The 25,071-nt window shown below is 43.0% G+C and overlaps 1 pseudogene; it reads left to right on the forward strand.

Annotated features, from left to right (window-relative positions):
• Positions 1–9,321: 9,321 nt before the first annotated feature.
• The window catches only part of LOC149998224 (tubulin alpha-1C chain pseudogene), a 114,734-nt pseudogene continuing 98,984 nt past the window's right edge, over positions 9,322–25,071 (forward strand).

A 25,071-nucleotide genomic window follows, 5' to 3' on the forward strand; every position in this document is an offset into this window, starting at 1 on the left:
CAAGACAAATGTATCTGTATGTAAATGAGATTTATAGCATACCTTGGTTTTTAATGCTAGTAAGGATAGCCCTTGACCCTTGTGGTTTTCCTTGTGGTGTCTTTATATGGCTTGACTGACTCTTTTGTCAAGATTTATGTCTGCTTGAGCAGGCTCCCTGAACCACAGTCATAGTGCCCATAAATCTTCGGCATAGTAACTATGACAGTAGCCACCTCTCCTGCCTACTTAAGAGACTACAGAGGGCTGTCCTTGATGCCCTGGTCCCTGTGGTTGGCACAGATTTGTTTGAGTTTTGCTGTGTTTGCAGGGAGGGCAGAGGTTTTTGGGAAAAACTGAATGCACTAAATTCAAGTCAATCCCAGTGCAAATGCTGAGTAAAGCCAAATGATCCTTCATAATGATTTCTTGTAGAGTCAGGACTGAAAAGTCAAAGGGATGTCTTACTCCTGCTCTTGTCCTTTACTGTGGTGTAGGGTCCCTGATACTGAATTAGAGGACAAAAGTCATTCAGCTCTTGGTGTGTGAATGAGGTTCTGGCCCTAACAGCAAGCATTGCGCCAAGAAAACCGTTTCACAATATATAGCGGTAAATCAGTTCAAGGGTCAACCTTAGGCTTACGCTTTGAAAAAAAAAAAAAAAACCAGAAATTGGGCCTTTGACTTTTAATCCAGGGACTAATTGTAACACTATATTCCTCAAGTGTATCTATTCATTATATAGGAAATACATTTCAAACTTGTCAGTAATGTGGTCTCCACCAATCTTCCAAGTTTAATTTTAAGCCAGTCAATCCCATCACATAACCTGTAGATTTGCCATATCTAATGACCTGATGCTTCAAAGCATGCCATGCAGTTTCTTACCTCCGTTCCTTTCTTTAAATGCTGTTTCATCCCTTTGGAATTTTTTTTCTTCTTGTTCTCCTTGAATATTCAGCTTTAAAGATCCAGCTTAAATATTATATTAGTCAGTTTTGCTACAACAAAAAAACAAACAAGCAAACAAAAAACCAAACTTCATGATTTGCAACAAGCATTTATTCTCATGTTCACAGGTCAGTAGTCTGAGTGATCCAGATTGGGCTTAGTTTAGTGGCTCTGCTTCAGGCTGGCTTGGGTCTACATTGCCATTTTGTTCTGGGCTCCCTGCTGGATGGAGTATAAGGGTAAGTTCAAATCTGTGAGCAAGGTTTAGGCTTCTGCTAATCCTATGTCCGCTAACATCTCTTTCCCCCAAATAAATAACATGGCCAAGGCCAATGTTAACAGGTAGTTAGCATACCTCTCACATCAAGAGGGCAATTATTCAATTTAGCACAAATATCAAGCATTTTTTTTTTTTTTTAGCCTTTATAGGCAGGGTCAGCAATCTCAGCAATCTCTTCTTTAATGTTCTAAAAATGTATTTTATAATGCTTACAACATTGAATTGTTCTTAATAATAACATTTGTTTCTTACATGTGGAAAAATACAGTCTTCTAATTATTATTTTATCAGTATAGAATGCTGCACTTTTTTATAATGGAAGATCAGTAAATAAATGCTTATTTGAATAGATGAATGAATGACTTCTATCCCAAACCATCATATGAATCCTTCCTATAGAATCTTTCTATTGGTTTCAACCATACCTATGTCATACGTCACAGTTTCTAGGAAACACAAGAGAAATAAAATATGAAAACTTCATATTATACTATTTTTCTCTTTAATATTTAGTAAGACCCTGACAGCACAATGAACAATTAAGTCCAGTCTGGGATCATTTCCAATGAGACAAGGTGACATTGTTTTTAAGATTTACACATAAGCATTTTAACTGAGGCATCAGTGATGTTTTAGTCACTAGGTGTGTGGTTCTGGCTGTAAGTGTAGTAGTTTTCAAGATTAATATTTAGCCATACAGTTCATGTCTGAGCCCATAAAATATAATTTCCACTGGTTGGTTTGAAGCCAATAAGAAATACTAGCATGAAATGAAAATCCCCTTTCTATGGCAATTTAAAGCAAATTAACAGTGACAGTGATGCCATTTTTGTTGGCAAAACACTTCTTTATCTTTTTTTTTTTGCCAACAGCTTTCTGAAATTGTCAAGTTTAAACTGATTTTGAATCATTTATTAGGGAAAGGAGGTAGATAAGTACATTTTTCATCCTTATGTGAAAGTGTAAAAGAAATATTTACATTATATTTAAAGACCAACTTTTACAAAACTACCAATGAAAAATGACAGGATATATATTATGTCTCTATTAAAGCTAGAACTATTCACCTTCAATAAAGCCAGGAAACCAATTTACAATGGAAAACTGCTCTTAATCCCTTTGGAAGAAGAAGCTTGGAATAAAAGAGTCCAATTCATGGTTTTCTAACAAGATTAGTAGGAGCTAAAAAGCGATGTGGCTGCTATATTAATGAATCAGATTTGGGGAATTCCCGTTACAATGTGGGTTTTGTGAAAGCATGTGCTTGCTATAATTTTAAAGCACCAGTGACCTTCAATCAGGTTTTGCTTAAAAAATAAGGAGTTTACTTTCTGAAAAAAAGATATTCATCTTTTCTCCCTATTCTCCCCTCTTCAGCTCTACTTATTCTTCCCATGCAGACCCATCTACACTCAATTCTTCCCCATCTAAACTGAAACTGAAACTACACCAAATCATCTGCTGGTTCAGGAACATGTTTTCATGCCTTTGCCAAGATGGTGTTTGTTTGTTTTGTTTTTGCCTGAAAACCCATTCTCCATCCCCACAGTAATGCTTCCAACTAAAATTCCAACTTCCCCAAGTGGATCAAGGCACTCTGCTCTCGGCTGCCATTGGTCTTCATACGCATCATCATCCTAGCACTTATGATGGTGTGATAGAATCCTGTCTACACGCCTGTCACCCCAGATAGGCTCTTTCACTTCTTGTGACTCACTCATTGTCTATCCCATAGCAGCACCCAAGAACATTTTTGAATAAATAAAAACCATGAAAAAAAGACGTTATTTCTAGGATGCATTTCACACTGTTTTATGGTTGCAGTGGCCTTAGGAGGAAAGCTTGTAATGTAGGGAGCTATTTTTTTTTCTCTCCTGATTCCCTCTTGGAGCTGTTCAGAATGGTGAATTTTTCTGTTCCTGTTTACCAACTTTAAAAATAGGATTTGTACCCTGGCTGGTGTAGCTCAGAGGACTGAGTGCCAACCCGTGACCCAAAGGGTCGTCTGTTCAATTCCCAGTCAGGGCACATGCCTGGGTTGCAGGCAAGGTCCCCAGTTGCGGGTGTGTGAGAGGCAGCTGATCGATGTATTTCTCACACATCAATGTTTCTCTCCCTCTCTTTCTCTCTCCCTTCCCCTCTCTCTCAAAATAAATAAGTAAAATCTAAAAAAAAAAAAAAAAATTGACCAATGAAGCCTTTGCTTGTCTTAGACAAGCATGGTGAGATGCTCAGTAATCAGTGCTTGTAAAACACTGCAAGCTTCTCGGATGAATTAAAGTGTGAAATCTTATTACACGCAGTGTGTTGCTGGAGGAACAAACAGGCAAGGCAAGTTACACCATTTCCTAGTCTCGGTTGCTTTTAGGCACAGTGCAATTCACAATTATCCACAAGTATTGGCTCCACTGCCTCCTGCTAGCTTGCCTGCCGGGTTGACTCTCCCCTCTGCACTTCGTTAGTTTGAGGGAAAGAAAGTTACTTCTTCCAAATGATATTTTATTTCGCAGCCTTAGATGTTCACATCTATAGAGAAAGCTTTCTGTATAAACGTAAAGAAATTATTGTGCCCATCAAAGACAAAATAGTTTCAAGGCACTACAGAATCCCTCCCTCTAATTACCGTCAGTGAGTACTTGCAAGGTTCAAACCTGTATCGATTTTTCAGGCTGCCTCCTCACCTCTAGAGAGAGGGGGGTCTAGTAATTTTTGCTTGCAATAAGCCTTTTACCATTTTAAAACTATACACTGTCCAAACACTCTGTCGGACAACAATAGAGAAATTAGCTATGAAGTCTTGCTATTAGACTGGGTTGGCGCAGGGGTGGGCAGATGCAGGAATGTGGAGCAAATCAACTTGACTTTGCAGGCCAGGCAACTCAAATGCTCAAGCTGTAGTTATATAAAGATTAAATTTGTATTTCATGCTGTGGAGGATAAAAGGAAAAAGATACACCTAAAACCCAGCAATAATGGATCAATTAAGTTAGTAATGACTATAATGCACATCAAGCTTATAATGATTAATAGTCATAAAGTCTTTTGTTTCCCTTTGTGCAAATAACCATTTATGTCAACAAATTTGGTAACAGCTATTTTATGAAAAAGTGAACTTTTTGGATTTCCTCTGCTTTTTTTTGACTCCCAGTAGTCATAATTAATATAATAAAACCTCCATTATAAAATCATTAGTGTAAATGCAAATAAGGTCTTGCATTGTTAATGTCCCACCAGGCTCTTAATCACTTGAAATGTCAGGCTGCATTAAGTATAACATCGATTACATATGATAAAAACATGCAATGCACAAAATACTAAAGTAGTATTTTCACGCTGTTATCTAAAGCAGAACGGCTTTAAAAATGTAATTTCTTCTTGGAGCTTTGACTGTTTTAGAGGCTAAAGACCTCATTAATTTATCAGTAAAAGCCTTGGATCCCAAAAAGAACTTTTGGCCTTTTCTCATTTTCCTAGTTGTACCCCCTTACCCGCCCCCACACTTGTTCTTCTTTCCTTTTTTAAAAGTTTTTCATGTTGAATGATAAATGGTTGTAAGGACCTTAGCATTTTAATGACACTAAAGTAAGTTAATTTCAAGGTGTCCAAATACCTGACTTTAAAAATATTCTTTACTGAGGGATAGATAAAGGTGTAAATTTCAGATATGGTAGTGACTGGAGAAGATGCAGAAATTTGAGAGCAATAGGTCTGGAGTAAGAATGTTGCTGAGTGTAAAGAAGTAATAGGTAGGCCGCATTGACAATAATGACGTGTTAGAATTCACCCAGTGCTGCCTTCTACATTACCTTACTTGCGCATAAGCAAAGTAAATCAAAATACTGACCATTTATGGATCTAACAAACTTCTCTTAAGTTCACTGAAAAGTTCCCTTCTTTGTCAGGAAAACTGTGAAAAGGAAAGGAAAGAAAAGAAATGAAAAGGAAAAAAATAAACCAGTTACCATGTATTCTATATTGTGCATAATCCTCGTTTATAGCCTCCTTTCCTTGGATTTGAACTAATTTACAACTCCCTATAAGGGAGGATAAGACTGAAAAAATATTCAAAATTAAGGTGGAACTCTAATTCTGTTATCTAAGGGTATATTTACTTCTGGCACATGGGAGGAGAAATCAGATGAAATTTTGTTCGCTGACTTCAAATTCTCAATTACTCATCATTATCTTGTACAAGAATCCACTGATAAAGAAGAAAATGATGAAGCATTAGAAGATACTATTCCACAATCTATGCAAGATTTGCTGTGTATGAATAATGACTTTCCTCCAAGAGCACATTGCCTGGTAAGATGGTATGGACTGCGAGAATTCGTGGTGATTGCCCCTGCTGCAAACACTGATGCTGTTCTCAGTGAATCTAAGTGCAATCTTCTTCTGAGTTCTGTGTCTATTGCTTTGGGAAACACCGGCTGCCAGGTGCCACTCTTTGTGCAAATTCATCACAAATGGCGAAGAATGTATGTGGGAGAATGTCAGGGTCCTGGTGTCCGAACTGATTTTGAAATGGTTCATCTTCGAAAAGTGCCAAATCAGTACACTCATTTATCAGGTCTGCTGGATATCTTCAAATCAAAGATTGGATGTCCTTTAACTCCATTGCCTCCAGTTAGTATTACTATTCGATTTACTTATGTACTGCAAGATTGGCAGCAGTATTTTTGGCCTCAGCAACCTCCAGGTCACTGAGCAGGAGACCGAAGGGCTTCTCGACCCCAAAGCACGAGTGTCTGTGGGTCCGTGGCAGGAACGCAGGCCCAAATGCGTCCATTTACGCCACCAAGAACAGGCGGGGACCAGGTGTGGAGAGCAGCGTGGGGTCTGAAGTGGACAAAGGTGACCCGCGTCTGGTTTGGAGAACTGCTGTGCATGTGCGTTGAGAGAGAGAATGGACGGGAGGAGTCGGGAGCTCAGGTGAGGGAGGGAGTGTGAGAACTGGGTACAGTGGGCAGGGCGGATCACTCTCCTGAGAGCAGGATCAGGCAGTGATGCTTCCCCTGACTCGGTAGCACATGGGCTGCAGCTGGGAGGCAGCCCCAGCGTGAACCAGTCCTTCCCACCCTTGAGCCCTGCCATGCCGGGCCTGGGGGCGGCTCTCACTTGGCTTTTTGGCCTGTGCCTGGAGCAGGCTCCACCAGGGGTGGGGCCTCTCCCGAGCCGGGTGGATGGAGAGAGGAAGGGGGCTAACCGCTCAGGATGGGGCTTGTGGAGGAGGTCTTCAAACCCTGCCTGGCGCCCCATCCGCTCTCGGCATTAGAAAGCAGACCCCAAGGTCGGGGTCTCCTGGCAGGCTGCATTCAGTTGGTGCTTGCTGGTGAGGGTGCGTCTTCAGCACACGACTTAACCCCTCAGGAAGGCAGTGATCAAAGCTGGGAAGGCGACAGGGGCCAAAAGAAAAAAGAAAAGGCAGAATTCTGGACCCTGAGCACAGCAGGCTGTGGTCAGGAAAGCCAGCCCCGGATGTGCCCCCTTTGAGGGGCAGGCGGCTTGTGAGTTCTCAGGGGTCCGCCTCGCCACACTCAGCACTGCTAACACTCACCTTCGTAGGACGATGGTTCGGTCTAGCTGGGCGGACACCAGAGTTGGAACGGGTGTCCCCCCATGCCTGGCCAGTCAGGCCGTTCCGTGCCTCCCCCAGTGCTGGGAAGCGGGAGTAGGCCTGGTTGTCCTGGGGCCTGCGGGGAAGGGAGGGAAAGAGGGTGTGGGGGCCCTGAGGCCTCAGAGAGGCCCCGCCAGACAGCCTTCACCTCCAGGGGCAGCTTCCTCCCACAGCCCACAGAAGGTACAGCTGCCCGCAGGGAGGCTGCAGGAAGGAACACGGTCCTGACCTGCCTCTGGAACGCCCAGCTCACCCACAGCGCTCAGCAGCCGCGCTCCGGGCGCCCGGCCTCCAGGCCCCAGTGCCTACAGCGGGGCTTCACCTCTCTTCCCACTGCCACAGCCCCCTCACCCTCTCAACCCAGACAGTCTCTGCCAGACAGACCTCTAGTCCCTCTCGCCCGGGGAGGCTGGTTTGGGGAAAGGGGTACACATAAACTGGGCATCATGGCTCCTTCAGAACGAGCGGGACTGAGCTTGGCCTTGGCCTGGTGGAGGGCCAAGGCCCCCGCAGGTGGAAAGGCTCTGAGTCCACCAAGCTCAGCCACCCTGTTAATGGTGGCTCGGAGAGCCTGGCTGGCGGTGGGCGGGGGTGGGGGGGTGGGGGTGGGGTGTCGGGTGGAGTGAGTGGGGGGGCAGTGTGAACACACAGGAGCTTGTTACATTTTCTTTGGACTGTGGAGGGGCATCCAGCCGGTGACCCGGGCCAGACATCAGGATTACCTGTAGCTTCCGTCCATGGTATCCTGCTCCCTGTGCCCAGCAGGTGTCCGAAAGGTGGCTCTTCGAGATGCCCCCAGAGGCAGGGGCTCCTGGCCCCGGGGACAGTTTGCAGGACAGTCCGAAGGACGGGCAATGTTGGGAAGTCTTGACCCGGCAGGAGGTGGGGAGAGGCCGATGAGTTTTCTGCCCTTACGGCCAGAGGCCAGAGAAGGGCCAGCAGGCAGGTGTGGGAGAAAGGGACAGTGAAGGGCAGAGAGGGAGGCCTGTTGGACGCGGTGCAGGGAAGGAGAGGAAGGGGGACTGACAGGGCAAGGGGAGCAGGGGACCCCAGAGGCCCGGTGGAGGTTGCGGGCCTTGCGGGCTGCCAGGAGAGGAGGGGGCCCGCTGAAGAGAGAAGGGAACTTGGTTTGGTGAGGTGGTCGGGGACGAGCAGAGACAGTGGGTGGCACAGGAGTGGGGGGCCGTGAGCGGCAGGGATGGATGGGAACAGGTGAGGGCGAGGAGGAAGAGGGGAGACCGGTGGGAGAGGGTGATCTGGGGACAGTAGAGAAACGGACACGCTTCTTTTTCATTGCTGCCAAGGCAGAGAGTGAGAGTCTGACCCAAGCGTGGGGTTCTAGAATCTGTGTTTTCTGCCTCTGTTCCCTCAGGATTTGTCTTTGTGACAGAGGCAGAGAAGTCCAGAGAGCTGGAGGCCCCGCCCTCGGCACAATAGTGTGCTGTAGGGATAAGCACACGGTCTCTTGATGGAGACTGTCAAAGGCAATGGCCTGGGCCAGAACCGGGGCATGCCCCTCCTACAGCCTCAGTCAGCCTGGGCTGCGGCTGCACCCCGGGGCAGACTGCCTGAGAGCCTGTCTGGCTGGTGCTCTGGAGGGGCCCCAGGTGGCTGTGCTCAGGAATCTCCTGGAAGGAACAGGGACAGTCATGTTTGTTCCCGGGCATCCCTGGCCAAGAGGGGGCCAGGGCCACAGGGGCAGCAGCGAGTGTTGGTCACGAAGCAAGAGCCTGGAGAGCTGTCCTCCTGGGGCTGTGTGCGAGGACACAGTGAGGCAGCACAGACCCCAAGGCTGCCCCTGTTCTCCCTGGCTCCCTCCCCCTTGCCCAGTGACCACGGTCAGGGTGGAGACCCCTCCGTGCAGTCCCTTGTCACTCAGTCGCACACTCACTAACGTCCCCTGCTCCCCGGATCTCGGGAAGGACCTCAAGGAGACTTCCCTGGACAGTGGTGGAAACCCGACAGGGAAGTGAGAAAATCCATGCTCTTCCCACGTATGACTGAATGACTTTTCCTAGAACTGTCACGAGCATGACAACCAGGGCCAAGGAACCAGGGGTTCCGGAGCCTTAGTGGACTCACCTCGCCAATCCAGCGACCCCTGGTCTCCTCTAGGTGCCGCTTCGTCCCCAAGCAAATGCCCCAGAAAGCCTGAACCCCGTCAGGCCGCCAACGGCTGCTATCCTGTCACAGCCCCTCCCTCACGTTTGTTTCTTTGGATGCCACCTCCTGTGCTTGCCCTCGTGCTCTATCGCAGCCCCTCCCAGGGCCCCGGGCCCCCATCCATTATTCCACCGGCTCTCCGCTGTCGTCCCCACCACTCCCCTCCTCACTTGCCCTCACGAGAGGGGCTCCCTTGCGGACACCCCAAGATACTGGCAGGTCATTGAGAAGGGGCCTGTGCCTGCCTTGCACATCCCTGTAGTGAGGGAGTCATGGGGAGAGTGTGACAGACCTTCAGGCAGCACATGGGGACTAGAAAGCAAGAAGGGCCATGCTGCTCCCGCTGCCCAGGTCGAGGGTGGGCCGTGTGCTGAGCCTCCCAGGATCCCAGCGGCCCAGCCTGGCGTGGGAGCTCCGGGCTGACCCCCGCACACCTGGTGGTGGTGGTGGTGGGAAACCCCGAGAGACCCCAGCCAGTCCGTCCTGGGCCTGGAGGTGGGGTTGGGCGGGTTCTACATCAGGAAAAAGTGTCGCTGGTTCGATCTTCCAGTCAGGGCACATCAGAGAAGGAAAACTCTGACTCCAAAAAACCTCCGCTGCCTTGCGGCATACCTCTTCAGGGGAAAGGCTAAGGGAGTAAACCCCGACAGAAAATCCGGAGCCGGAGTCCCTAAGGCGGTTTGACGTTGTAGTCAACACCGGCAACTCCTGCGGCGCACCTGAAGCCAAGCTGTATTGACTCCGTCTTTCCCTTGGACCCTTCAGCTGCGAAGAGAGGGGGGGTCTGCTGCATGGGCAACAGCAGACCCTCCATATTACCCTGCCCAGGCTCTGTAGCTTCAGCATCATCGCACTTGATTCAACACGGGAGGAGACAGATACCGTGTCACTCCCGAGTCAGACTGCACAACCATTTTCGGCGGTGCAGATAGACTCTGAGGAAGCTACACCATCGTCTCTCGAGACGGACGGCTGCCGACGACGACGACGACGACGATAATGGTAAAAGCAAGACAAAACAAACTGAAAATAATTCCACTGATTCCAGTCCATAGAAAGGCGGTGTCTGGTGGAATGCAGTTCCATTTTACTTCTTTTTGCAAATAGCCATTTTACATCAAATTTGTAAATTCACTTTGGCATTTCTCATATTCCTATATATGTGGTACTTGGAATTTTCCTTTGAACCTATTCTAACACTTGCCCGGTTCCCTCATTAATTAATGAGTTAAATAAAATGCTTGATACAAATTCATTTTATGTTTGAAATTCATGTTTATACCTTTAAAAAGTAATCTAGGGGGAGCAATGGGGGGAAAATGGGACAACTGTAATTGAAAAACCAAAAAATAAAATTAAAAACAAAGTAATCTTTAAAAAAAAGATTTTATTTCTTTATTTTTAGAGAGGTAGGGAAGAGAGAGAGAGAAAGAGAAAGAGAGAAATGGCAATTAGGTGCCTGGGGACATGACCCACAACCCAGGCATGTGCCCTCACCAGGAATCGAACCTGCAACCTTTCAGTTTGGAGACTGGAGCTCAACCAACTGAACCATGCCAGCCAGGGCTAGAAAGTAATCCTTTAACATCATGTGTATAGTATAGAGCACACCTATGAAACACACTAAAAAAATTCAAAGGAGAATTTAAGTCCTTGCCTTGGACTCTGCCCTGGCCCCCGTATTCCTTTGCTTTTCACCTGTGCTTCTATTGAAAGCCTTTGCCCGGCACTGACTTTCATTCCCTATGAACTCCCTTTGTACTTTCTGTCTATAAAAGTCACGAGACGCCAGACAACCCAAAGACATACTTAGAATATCATGGTGGGGCTGTTGTCAGGAATTCAGAGATCTGCTGTCAGGGGTTTAAAGATTCCACCTCACTTGCCATCTATGTCTTTGTAATCAGAGTTGTATGTGTTTTTTTAGGGCTCAATGGCTTGACAGCAGTAATAACAGAATGCTGAAAGGGAGACTCGAATGACACTCTGCTTGGCATTTCTTTATAGTTCCTTGGTTTTATAAAATGTATGTCTCTCTTTTGGCCGGGTGTGATCTAAAATTCTTGTAGCTCTTCTGTGGAAATCACAAAGACAGAAACAGAGAATAGAGAAAAACTCACTTGCTTCAAAAATGGGAAGAGACCATGTTTAAGGGAAAGCAAAAATATATAGGATTGGAGCCCTCAGCCTCCTTTAAGGAAATACTCCTCGACTAGCCCTCTGTACACTGAGGCATCATTCTTCTCTGGCTTTTAAGGAATGGGCAGCTATTACATGGCATAGGCAAAATGTTTCTTACCTAAATATAAAACTTGCTTGCAGTATTGGGGAAAAATGTTGTACCTCTCTATTTAGTTGATAAGAACAATGTCAAAGGAGACATCATTCATCATTCCTGGTCTAATCTCTGTCTGAGAGCGAGAGCGAGCGAGCGAGCGAGAGAGAAAGAGAGAGAGAGAGAGAGAGAGAGAGAGAGAGAGAGAGAGAGTAAGCCAGCGCACCTGGGGTGTGTTTGCTCAGATCCTATTTTCACACTAGTCTGGAATGTGCCTCTGGGCAGAAGCTCAAGCCACAGGGCTCAATCCCTCCCTGTTCCCTTGTATGAAGAAGAATCAGTTATGAACTGGCTGTTGTTCACTCCCTAAAAACACTTGTTTTTTCTTTTTTCCCAGCTTTCTAACTGTTTACAGTGGGATAATAACTTTGTTTCTCCTTCTATCATGATTGGGACACATTTTGTGATTAGTAACAAGAAAGTATGATGCTCATTTGAACATATTAATAAAGATTATTACTGGGTGGCGGTCATTCATTTTCTTCTATTCCAAATATGGCTGGCAGGGGTCTTGAAGCAGTCCACTAAGAGTACAAACAGAACTCTTCTAGAAGAGAGCAGTCTTCTGTTTTTCAGCAGAATTTTAATTTACATAGTTTTCTAGTTAGATGGTGAGATTAGTAGGAAGATGGAGCAGTAATACCTTAAGTTCTGGATACTGGGTATAATTAAGGCATCAGAAAAAACTGGCAAGGGCAGCTTTCGGTGTCAGAGAGAGAGATGATTTAGACCTCAGCTAAGTTGTTTATTAGCCGTGAAATTTCACGCAATTTCTCTCAGTCTCAATTTAATTCTGGATAATATGGATGCCACAACGCTTGCATTATATAACTGTTATTAGGTTTACTTGCAAAGTTAAATAAATAACTTCCAAGAGTTCCTGGAACTGCTGTAGAAATGCCAATTGCCTTCTGTTGGGCTGATTGAAGAAATTTATTGAGATTTATTGAAGATGTATTGAACTTTGCCGAGACCATTTCTTTCAAAGCAGAGAGAATGGAAATTTAGGAGAGAAGAACACGTTTCTGTACGGTGTTTAAGAGAGTCACAGACTGTCAGCATTAAAATAGCTCCTGGAAATAGTCCCGAGATTTTATGTTTTCTTTTTTGTTCAAAAAAAAAAAAATTCCTTTTAAAAACTACATCTGATGTGGCACCTCTGTAAGTTAGTCTCCATTTGACTTCTTGAAGCGCTTCTCCCCATTTCCCTGCTCTGCTCCGTCCCCCAGAGGACTGCCCCCTATGGGTGTAATCCTCCAGTTCCTTACTCTCTGCTCCTGGTTGTATTCGGACAGTGAGAGAAACAGCCAAGAGCCTGGAGGACAGGGAAGAGAAATAGAGGTCAGTCAGTGCGTTCCCTGCGTTACTGCCCTGGCTCCCACGGAGCCTTGACCTGGCATGTGTGCGGCCTGGGTGTGCGCCGCTACAGCCCCCTGTGGGTAGCTCCTCCGCAGGGCGCCAGCTTTTTCAGTGATGAAGCTGTTTCTTTCTTTCGTCTCTTTAGGTCTAGAGGCGGCAAAGCCTCCTCCTTGCTGTTACTTATCCCGGAATGCTTACTGGGATCCTGGAAGCTTGCCCACACCTCTTTCTAAAGTACCTTCGTGGATTCTCTTCCCTGTAAACCTTTTGAGTAGAATTTTCATACCTGGCTACCCCCTGACTATTCAGCTCCTTTCCCATTGAAACAAATACCACAAACTGGGTGACTTGAATAGCGGAAAGTTACTCTCTTACAGTTCTGGAGTTCAGAGTCTGAAATTAAGTTATTGGCAGGGCCGCGCTCTCTCTGAAGGCTCTAGGGGACGATCTTTGTGTCTTCATGCTTCTGGTGGTTCCGCGGCTTCCTTGGCTTGTATGTTCATTACTCCACTCTCCACCCTCATGTTCATGTGGCGTCCTTCTCTGGGTTCTCTTATAAGGACACTGGTCCTAGGATTTCCAGTCCACCAGTGTAATCCAGGGCAATCTCATCTCAAGGTCGTTAACCTAATTAGTTCTGCAAAGATACTTTTTTTGTTTTCTTTCAAATAAGGTCACATTCATCGTTTCTAAGACATAAACATATCTTTTTGGGGAGACACTGTTCAACCCACCACACTGACTCATACAAGTTCCTAATACTTAAAACAGAAAATAGCTAACCTACTCTAATTGAGAGGTGGGTGGATGGATCACACCCTGCTCCTCCTTTATGTTATATTAATAGAAGCTAAGTGATCAGATGTTATTTACCGCATATCACGAACCTAGTTTGTAGGAATTCTAGACAGAGGCTTTTTTCATGAAGTCTTTTCATTCCTGGTATTTGGGTAGCTGAGAAGCTAATCATAAAGTCAGTATGATTCACTTAGGCTAGTAAGAAAATTAGGCATTTGTGGGAAGGTTAATTTTTGCCTTCCTGGTGTTTTCTGTTTTGCAGCGGAAAATACTATGATTGATGCCTCTTACCTAATGATATTTTGAAAGTTATGACTAAGGTAAAAAAAAATAGGAAATATTTTGTTGAGTAGAATTACTGTCAAATAAAGACATAAGCACATCAGTTTCCCCCTTACAGTGCTATAAATTAAATCAGAATAAAGACTATCAAAGTAACTTTTAAAATGTGTTTTGTTAACAGACATCAGGGCTTCTAGAGTTATGGGAAAGGAATACCCTTGCCTTGTTTGATGGAGTGATTCTTAACATATGGTGTTTGCTATTTCCAAGGGGATTTCCAAAACTTAAAATCAGAGAAAGCAGCCATTTTTTGACTGTCAAGCTGGCTCAGGTATGAAAAAAATTGTTTCCACATCTGGTATAATGTATCTGAAATAGGAAGGTGGAAAATTCTTATTAGTTTCTCTTTAGTTTGGCTCCCAGCAGTGTCTCTTGCGGTGTACCTATACCAAAATGTTTGAACCAATGTTCTGGATCATGGTCTAGTAATCTGGGCAAAACCAAATATGCTTTTTTACCCCAAGGAGCTGTCAGATAGCTTGGACTGCACTCCTAGGATTTCATATTCTCCTCACGTTTCAAAGTCTGCCAGGCTAGAGCCTCCTTGATCTTCAATGCTCTGGTTTGGGGTTTTTTGATGTGCTTTGGCTCAACAGCATGTTGTCCGCCTGGCGGTGTGGGTGGAAACTACTTAGTTAAAATATTCAGGAGAGAAGAGAGAATTAAGCCTACAATAGCATTTTTCAAGAGGACTAGAAAAAGCTAAGAAGAAGATGTTGTTGTGTTTTTGCTCCTGGTAGTTTTATTTGGAGTTTATGGGGAAAAACACTAACACTTATTGAATGTGCAGGCCATTTTTTATTTAAGTACTTTATTTGAATTCATTCATTTCACAAAGGATTATTGAGAGTCTGCTGTATATTAAACCATGTTCTAGGCTGTGGGGTTACTATGGTGATCTAAAAGAGACGTAGCCTTTGCTCTCACAGAAATTACTTTCTAGAAGTAATAAAAAGAAAATAAATAAATAAGCAATAGAGAAGAAAATAACAGGTAAGGTTATAAAAACAAAACAGATTAGTATGTTATTTGTACCTGGATGCTATGAATCAGAAATATACTAGGTGGTTCCTTAAAAAAATGAGGAATTTGAGGTTCTTTGGGGGCAGGTTAAGCAAATATATCAGAGTCCCCATGCAAGAAGCTGCTTCTGTTTCACCTGGGGTGGCATGACCACCAAAATCCTAATCTTCCCTGAATCACACAAAAAAGGACCCATTTTCTCTGGAATCCAATAAACTATTGGAACAAAAGATTGCATTGCATGTATCACATCCCATGAATTGTGAGAATGGTATCTCTCTCTTCTATCTTTTTTTCTTTCTTAATAGGCCTTAAGAGTATAGTATGTAAAATTAAGGCTTGGCTTATGTCACCCACAGATTGTGAATCTATTTTGTCTTCTGAGCAGATGAGTCTTTACTGTGCTTGCTCCCTGCTTACTTCCTTCTTGTCCTTGGAAGTTTGTTTTTCTTATTGCAATTTAAATATAGTTATTTCTTAACAGGACTAATAGGCCCATACATCCTAAGAAGGGTGAACCTGAAACAGTTGAGCAGATGCAGTCAGCCTGGTCCTAGGAATGTGAGTCTCCACATTGATGAATGCTCTCTATTTAATTAAAATATATTGATCATGGTACATTTGTCTTTATCAGAATGGCCATGCATGGTCTTTGGAGGGATTATTGTTTATTGGTTTGAGAAAGTAATAGGCAGCTTTAAAAGAATATGTAGGCTTTCAAATTTATTCTGTCTTCTAAGTAGTTACCCATTGCTCTAGTCAAAATATGCTGTTTTACCTGCTTAACGCTTCCTTTGGAAGATATGTAGGTTGTAATAAGCACTAATTAGTTTGTGTGACCATTCAGCAAACTGCTTTGGGAAAAAAACACACAGTGATTTGCTCTATAAACATCAGCTTTTTAATGGAATGTCTGATGCGTAGTGATTACAGATTTGTGAAGGATATAGACTTAAACTGAAGTTATTAAGTCTCTCATGATCAATTCACCTGATGTCACAGGGAAAACAATTTAGAAAAAGCTGTCCTAAATTAACATGTCAGCAGAGGTCACACTTACCAGAATTGCACTTGAGGGTGCAGTTCATTTTTTAAGTGGGAACTGGGTAATAAGAAGGAAAATTATAATTCACTTTTAGAAATAATTATGGGAAAAATGCACACCTCACCTATTTGCTGAATTTAGCATCTAGCTTGAATGTTCAAGCATCAAATGAAACATTTTTCAAGTATACTATCTAAGCTATAGAGAGTGAATATTTTAGACCATATTATACACACATAGAGAGCTCTAAAACATCCAAACCCTTAAATCCAGACCAATTCTTGGTTATTCCTTAATAGGACTGCCTTCAAAGTTTTAATACATCCCTTCTCAAGTATGTACACATTACAGCTGTGATAAAGAAAGCAATCTGGAATACTGTTAGAACAGACATAGCCCAGAGGGTCAAGGAAGATGTGTCTAAGAAAGTGATACTTGAGAGCTAAAGCTGCTCAATATCCCAGCCAAGTAACTGTCCACCTTAGGTCCGAGTAGCAGTTAAAGTTACTGGCTACCTAGCACCCATTTTAGCATCCCTTCTCCTCTGCTACTTTCCCTTAGTGAGAAGTGGCCATGTAGCTCAGATCTGGCCTATGAGACAAAAACAGAAGTCTGGGAAGATTTGCTTTCCTATTCAGAAGAGAAAGATGTACCCAGCAAAGCTCTTCCTTCTTCTAGTTTCCTACTTTGAACATGGCAGTCAGGGCAGCTCTCTTGGGCCCCTGAAACAAAACCACCTAGGGATGCACATGGCCAATGAAATCCCAGAGATGCTGGTTAGAAGACTGTCAAGTGATGGACACAGCCACATGAACTACCTGCCTCTAAATTTCATGTTATTAATGTTTATTTTTCTATGTATTTACATCCCGGTGTCAGGTTTTCTGTTACTTGCACCAGAAAACATTCCTAAATGTTGCAACTACAAACCCAGTATAAATAACAGTGTGATGGACTCTAAGAACCCAATGCAATCTTATGCGGCATTGGTAGAGATAAGCACATCTAGATGATAGATATTAACAGGCCAATGGTTTACTCACCCGTTTTCCAATTCAACATTGCAAGAAGGGGGAAGAGCCAACAGAGTGTGGGAGGTCAGGGAAAGAAGGGCAGGGGTAAGGAGGTGATTTTTACTGTGAATTTAAGTGCTTCCATTGAACTTTAGGATGTTTCTTTCTTGTGGAACTAATTTTAGAATGAGCTTTTCATATAAACTCTGTTTTCAAAAAACAGGTATAGTATAGTTAAAAAATAAAACAAAGAAAAGAGGTGGCTTATACTTTATGTCTCTAAATTGCCTAAATATTAGGGCATTATAGTGTCTCTGGAGTCAGGTCAACCAGTATTTTGATTTCTGGTTTCACTGTTAATTACATAAACTAGGACAAGTTACTTTACCTCTTTGAGCCTTAAGTGTTCTCATTTGGAAAACTGGGTGATTAAGAGTCTTTCATTCTGGTCACTGTGAGAACTGCCAAACAATGGTGCCCTAAATTCAGTAGGTAGAGCAGAGCAAAGTAGACACTGGTTTTAGGTGGAGAGGAACACAGCTGCTCCAAACAGGGCTCAGGGCCCATCTGCCCAGGACGGCTGTTTGGCACAGATGTCAGAGCCCCAGTCAGGTGAGATCATCCCCTGGGGGGCAATATGGTGTTGGGGGGCAGAGTGTAAGCAAAAGAGGAAGGCAGTTCCATGGATGAAAGACTGGACATTGCATTGGAGTCCAGGTAGGGTGGGGAGCGTGTACATGCGGGTGGGTGGCCAATCACACTCTGTGAGGGATATGCAGCTTGGGGAGGGTATCTGAATCAAATCCTGAGAAAGAAAACAAACTCAAATCAAGGGGCATACTACAAAATAACTGGTCTGTCTGTCCAAGAATGCCAAGGACTCATAGATACAGAGAACAGACTGACAGTTGACAGAGGGGAGCAGAGTCAAGGAGCTGGGTGAGAAAAAGGAAGGGATTAAGAAGTACAAATTCATAGTCACAGAAGAGTCACAGGGGTGTAAATTACAGTGTAGGGAATATAGTCAATAATATTGTAATAACAATGAACAGGATCAGGTAGGTATTTGAAATATCTAGGGGACCACTTAGTAAAGGACACGATTGTCTAACCACTATGCTGTACCCCTAAAACTAATGCAGAATAATATTGACTGTAAATTGTAATTGAAGCATTTTTAGAAGAGAAAAAAATGTTTTAACCACGTCAAGGTTATAAAAGTCAAAGACTGAAGAACTGTTTCAAACAGAATACTCAAAACATATGACAGAAAAAAAAATGGGGCATGTGATTTTGAACAGTATGCTATTGTTACAAAGGATATTGCTGGGATATTTGGTGAAACTTAAGTGGAATCCGAGCCTGAGATGACATGTATCAAAATTAATTTGCTGCTTTTGATAGATAGCTATCTTGGGTCATGTTGGCGAGTACATTTATTTGTAAGAAGCACAGCTCTAGAATAGGGGATGGGAGAGCATCAGGTCAGTATAGCACTGCAGATGAAACTGAGGCTCAGCTAAGTAAAATAATTCTGTGAACTAGTGGTTGAACTGGGATTTGAACCTACAGCCGTCTAATTCTTTGCATGGTAGCCACTCTGCCTCTCAGCTTCTCCAGTGGGGAATGTTCACCATGGAGAAAAACTGAAGATAAAATGGGAGATTATTGTGGGGACATTTGCAAAATGGCACTCTCTCATTAGATGTAGCCAGGCTCAGCCCAAATGTGACCACCTCAAAGGGATGTCCCCAGGGACATTTCTCTCTGTTGGATGTAAAAGCTTCAGGATAGCCAACACTGTGCCAGTCCGTTCAGTTGTAGCTCCTGTAGCCAACACTGTGCCTGGTACAGAGGAGAGCCTCAGTGAGACTTGTCAGGTGAAGAAAAAAGGAAGTGACTACCCTTTACTTCAAGAGCAACTCCGTAGTTCTCCATACAACTCTGTTTTGAATGTATCCATGACCAAATGATCATTTACCAGCGGTCTTCCTAGAATGACTCTAGCTTTCACACACCTTCTCAGGCAGAAACCCTGATAAGTCTGCCATTGACCCTGTCATTTCAGAGCCTCCGAATTGGGGCAGTTGTCCTGCCTGGCTCCTCCTCAAGAATCAAGCTATGTTATTGCATGCATTTTCAGTAATAGCGGCACTCTTTGGTCCTGGCTGACCTACATTATGCTTCAGCACGGTGATGGGAAGGGGAGAGGGAGCAGTCAGACAGTTAGAGGACCTGGCTGTTAACATTCCTCTTCTGCAAGGTTAACAGCTTTCTCTTTTCTAGGCTGAAGGGAAGAGACAGAGTTTTGCCTCTTGTTTAGCTGGATTCAAAGCAAAGTTCAATTGCTGGATTTTGTGAGAGCGTGATCATCCCCATGGCAACTCAAGCCTATCTGTGATGAAAATTTCACTATTGCATCAAAGATTCAAATATGGTTTTTATTTATTTTTTGGAGGGTGAGAGATCCTTATTGTAATGTTCTGTGTTGGCATCAAATAACAGGAAAAACTCAGAAGTTAGTGATGAGGTGGCAGACATTTGAAACTCAGTGAGAAAGTTGCTTTCTATTAAGGTTTAATGTTGAAGCTTTCCTTTTCTTACATTCTGATGTGGTAAATGGCTATATTCTATTTCTATCAGACTGACATGATCAGTCAGCCTTTAGATCTCAGATATGTTTGCAAACCATCTGTTACATTTACTAACAGAGTGAAACAAAGATCTGGCCCTCGACAGTGTTTGAGATATTAACTGTGAAGCCTCATGAATTTGCTGAAATCTGCTGGTATGCTCCACTCAAGTATCTACATTTCAGAAACTTGCACAGAACCTCTACCCACAGCCCTGTTATTACTTTGCTAAATGCTATCATTAGAATGCAGTAGGCAATCCGCAACCAGCCCATCACTGTTAACATACAACAGTGTATTACTCTTGGAAAGGAAACTCAATTGTAAATATTTTATTATATTCTTCTCGAACATAAGCATACAATTATCCAAATCCACCTCCATGCTTCTACACTTGAACTGTGTTATTTGCAAGAGATATGTAAAGTGACATCAGATGAATAGAATTAAGGGACTAGAGGGTAAACAGTATTTAGCAGTAATTTGGGGGTACATGCTATTCTGTGCTTAGCTAATGGGTTCTCTAGAGGATGGCAGAAAATTTTGAGCAGTTGAGGAAAGTTTGTCATCATATTATGGCTGTTTCTTAGCCAGAATCTAGTTGAATAAATTATAGGACAATATATTGTTAGGATGGGGCAGCCATGGATGATGCTGATGCTGTCAAACCCATATGTTTGTATAGTGTGCCACTCTTTATAATGCATTTGGTTTACATTATCATACTTATTATCCTACCCTGGGAGTGGATAGAACAGTTACTCTCTACTTTCTATAGATGAGGACCTAGACTCAGACAAGTGACAGGCTGAGTAAGAGTTAGGGTGACCAACTGTTCTGGTTTTCCTGGGACTAATAGGGCTCCTGGGACATAGAGCTCCTGAGACATGAGTCTTCAGTTTTAACATGGGGATTGTGGCGTTTCCTGGATGTCCTGACACTTCCATTGTTAAAACTAGGAAAGTTCTCGAGGAAATGGGACAAGTTGGTCACCCTGGCTGGAGGAATGCGAATCAAAGAGTCCCCACCTCATTTCTCTTTCTCTTCTATGATGCTTCAGAATTTCACTGCTCAGTTTCAATAATTCAGTTTACTCAATGAACCTTTGCTTTCTCAGTCTGGGAAACTGAGGCGTACAAGGTTGAAGTATATTGCCGTGCGTTTTGCAAGCTTACTTGTTTTAGACTGTGTACAACAGAGAAGGATTCATCCTGTCTTTTGAATTTCATTGTTCCTTCACATGAAACCTCAGGAGGTGAGCCAAGGAAACGCTGCACCTCAGAATCGACAGTAAAATTCTGCAATTAGTCAGAGAAAAGAGGTCATTTGTAATGCACCGCTTTCATTTGGAAACAAGCCACATTATCTCTGCCCTGTTCAGTTGCTGTGAAATATTTGTGCTGCCACAAGGCCATTGCATATTGATAGTTGACACTGTGAGGTGCAAATTAATTCCAGTAGGAGTCCTTACGTCTGGATTCTCATTTTTCACTGTCAAGTATATTATGGTGTCAAAAGCTCTGCATCTAAGCCCCTGCTTATCCATCAGAATGGTGTCCTAGCACGAGGTAACATAATCAGGAGCCTTGAAAAATATTGAGGTCTGGCTTTGCATAAAAATCTGCACTCTACTAGTGCTACTACAAGGCACCCTCTGATGACAAACCACAGAAAGGGACAGACCTTGCCAAATCCAGTTCATACACAGCCATTGGTTTCATTGATCCTGTCAGTGATATCAGCCATTTTTGAGGAGACATTTCAGTGAAGAAGGTATTCAAATGTCAAGAAAACACATAAAAAGGTATTCGGCATCATTCATCATTAGGAGCATGCAAATGTAAGCCACAATGAGATATCACTATGTCCCAGCAGAATGGCTAAAATGAAGAATACTAACACCACCCAATGCTGTCGGGGACACAGAGAAGCTGGATATCTCATACATTGCTGGAGAGAATGTAAAATGGTACAGCCACTCTGGGAAACAATTTGACAATGTCTTAACAAGCTAAATATGCAACTACCATATGGCCCAGCAAGTGCACTCTTTGACATTTATTCCAGAGAAATAAAACTTATCTTCACACACAAATAATCTGTAAACAAAGTTCAGATCAGTTTCATTTGTAATAACCAGAACTGGAAACAACTCAGATGTCCTTCAACAGGTGAATGGTTAAACAAGCCGTACCATGAATTATTACTCAGCAATAAAAAGGAACAGACTGTTGACACATGGAACAATGTATATAAATCTTCAGAGAACTAGGCTGCAAGAGAAAGAAAAGTGAATCCCAAAAGGTTATATAACACGATTCATTTATATAACAGTCCTAAAATGACAAAATTACAGAAATAGAGAGCAGATTAATGTTTGCCCACGAGTAGGAGTAGGGCGTGAGGGGAGTGAGTGTGGCCATGAATGAGAGACACATGCGGCTTCTTGGGCTGATGGAAATGTTCTGTATCCTGATTGTATCAATGGTAATATCTGATCCTCTACTGTAGTTTTGCAAGATGTTACCATGGGAGGAAACTGAGTAAAAGGGTACCTAGACTTTTCTATATTATTGTTTACAAGTATGTACAAATCTATTATTGTCTCAAAATGAAAAAAAAAAAAAAAAGGAATTACAGACAAAAGAAGTCCAGCATAATTTTATAACATGTTTCATAGCATAGCCAGAGTGATGGATGCCCAGTTGATTTCTCTTCACCCAGAATATTCCAGGGAGTTGCTTGGCCCTCTGAAGATTTGCTTACTTTCCGATAACAATGAGAGAAAAGGATCAGTGCTGACTGGGAAACTGGGGTGTTTAATTTTATGTCAACTTCCAAGACTAAGCAACATATCTGGGAGGTATTTTTTAGATGTCATTAACATTAAAATCAGTAGACTGTGAGTAAAGCAGATACCCTCTATAATGTGGGCAGGCCTCAGTTAGTCAGTTGCAGGCCTGATGCCAAAGGACTGAGGTCCCCCAAAAAAGAAGGAACTTTACTTCCATATCACCTTTGAATTCAAGACTGCAGCATCAACTCTTCCCTGGGTCTCTGGGCTGCTGGCCTGCCCTGCAGATTTTGGATTTACCAGTCCTCAATATCACATAAGCCAATTCCTTAAAATAAAATTAATTTCTCTCTCTCTCTCATTGTTATATATATATATATATATATATATATATATATATATGTAATATAAAATATTATAATATAATAAATGATAACAATATATATTATTGTTTTCCTTTTTCTGTAAAACCCTAGCTAATACAGAAGCAGCCCAAGGGGACGTTTTGTGAAAATAAATATCTTGAGCCCCCTCCATGCTGCTGTGGTCACAGTGTCTGCTGTCTCTTTGAAGCTGCCCCTTTCCCTACCTAGTACAAGTTCTTACTTGCCAGTGACTTAATTAGGGTCAGGAAACAGTCCTCTCTGAAGGGTCTGAGCATCCCCAGCTAACGCTTCTGTTCTATAATGGAGATATGGAGAAGGCCAGTTATTCTCAAACTTATTGATCTTTTTGTCACATGTTTCTAAACACCTTTCTGAGTTCAGTGAAGTTTGCTTTGGGAAAGAGTAAATCCTCTAAGTAATCAACGCTGCACAAGGGACTACTTTGACAAGGTGCAAGGCAGAGAGGAAGGATGAGGAAGATCTACTGCATACAACAGTCAGAGAAACTGCACCAGGCTGTGTTTCTTTTTAGATGTATGCACGTGTACATGCTTGTGAGGTTTGTGTATTCACAGGTGTTCATGGACCCAGTTGCCGGGACCAAGGAGGAAATGTGATACAATTAACTATGGCTCTGAGGAAGTGCTATTGCTAAAGTCAAGGACATTCCTTCCTGAAAGAAACAAAAACACATAGGACTCCATACAAACTGAAACCAAGAGCTCCAATAAGTATCTACTATTTAAATGCTGAGGATCTCTCTTTTCTAGCAGGTGGCAGTAAAGGTTATGTTTTTATCTCTAAACAAAATGTTGCTAAGAAACATGTTGCTTCCAGAACATCTTGGCAGTTGATTCTGAAAAAAGAAAGTCAGGCAGCTCTGAAGAGTGGGCAAGACACAAACACAATAGAAATTTCATCCATGGAGTAATGTGAACTGTTTAAACACATATTACAGAGCATATGGGTCTATATGAACCTTGTCCTTTGAGGTGGCTGCTCTGTGTATGGGTATGAGGGGTGGAGGAATAATTGTTGTTAGGCACAATATGTTTTGGCTCCTCTTTGGGAATTGCAGCTTCAGGCAGTTTGCAAACCACGCAAGGATGGTGGTCACATTATTTATTGCATGATGTACTGCGAAGAGTACAGGATTGGGGGGATTATTAAAGCTCCATGGGCCTTATTTCCTCCTCTGTGAAATGGGTCTCATACTTCACAATGTTGTTTTCATAGTCATGGATTCAAATAGTAGCTACCATTTTTGAGTGCTTACATTAGTCTCGCACCTTGTACACATCTTGTTGAATCTCACAACAATACCTGAAGTAGGTACTGTTAGCAACCCCCATTTATCAACCTAGGGAACTGAGGTTTTGCATGGGCAAGTTATCCATGATCACAGTTCAGTAATGGGCGGAGTCAAGAATTGATCCCAGTTATCTCTGACTCTTATCCTAAGTTCATATTCTTAACCTTTATATCATAACATCTCTCAATAATTACATCGACCAAAAGAGGTAAATGCCTGTTATGCTCTATAAATATAGTAGTTATTCAAAATTAATACATACCATCTCTGCCCTCTCTCTTAGAAGCCCATGAATGGTTGACTTAATTTATGAATAGTTATTTTCAAATGTAAAAATGACAGGGAGCAATGATCAGCCTTAGATAAATTTCTATGTGATTGACTCTGCAAACAAGATATTCAAGCAATTAAGGCAAATCAAACAGCACACAAGCCAATACAGGCAGGCAAGACATCCAACTTTCCCCCTACCTGCCTTTGTAAACAAAAATGGAAAAGTCCTCGTTCTTTTCAGCTTTTCTCATAGGAGTTTGTCTATGGTCTCTGCTATCAAGGGGTCAGTCTACCCACTGGAGCATGGAATTGTTCCCTTCCCGCATCAGACTGGTCTGAGGCATTATGCATTTGTAATGCTTGGAGATGACTCCTGTGTGTATCTCTGAGTAAAGAGAAGGAAGATCCTGAAGTCACATGGGTTACAAACTGAAGGCACATCACTGGTAATCAGTGATAGTGATGGGTGGTGGGAGGTGTTTATATCTTAGAGTCTGGATTAATTTCACTCTTATTCAATGGCACTGCAAGAGTAAATTCTGGGATAGTTGATGTGATGCGCATAAGGACGGAGAGTACTTCCCAGGGGAATTGAGGCCTCATCACTTGGAAAAGATGTCAGGCTAGAGACCCTAGTCCTATAAAGTGCTCATGGTCACCAGGTAACCTGGGTCTGCCTGTACCAGTTGGCTATGGCTAGCAACCCCCTGATTAGTCAGTACCTATGCCTTATCCGTTATTAAATGTTTTGAATATGAGAGAATAGTT

Source organism: Furipterus horrens, unplaced genomic scaffold (genome assembly GCF_987537825.1).
Source record: "Furipterus horrens unplaced genomic scaffold, mFurHor1.1.pri manual_scaffold_11, whole genome shotgun sequence".
NCBI classification, from domain to species: domain Eukaryota; kingdom Metazoa; phylum Chordata; class Mammalia; order Chiroptera; family Furipteridae; genus Furipterus; species Furipterus horrens.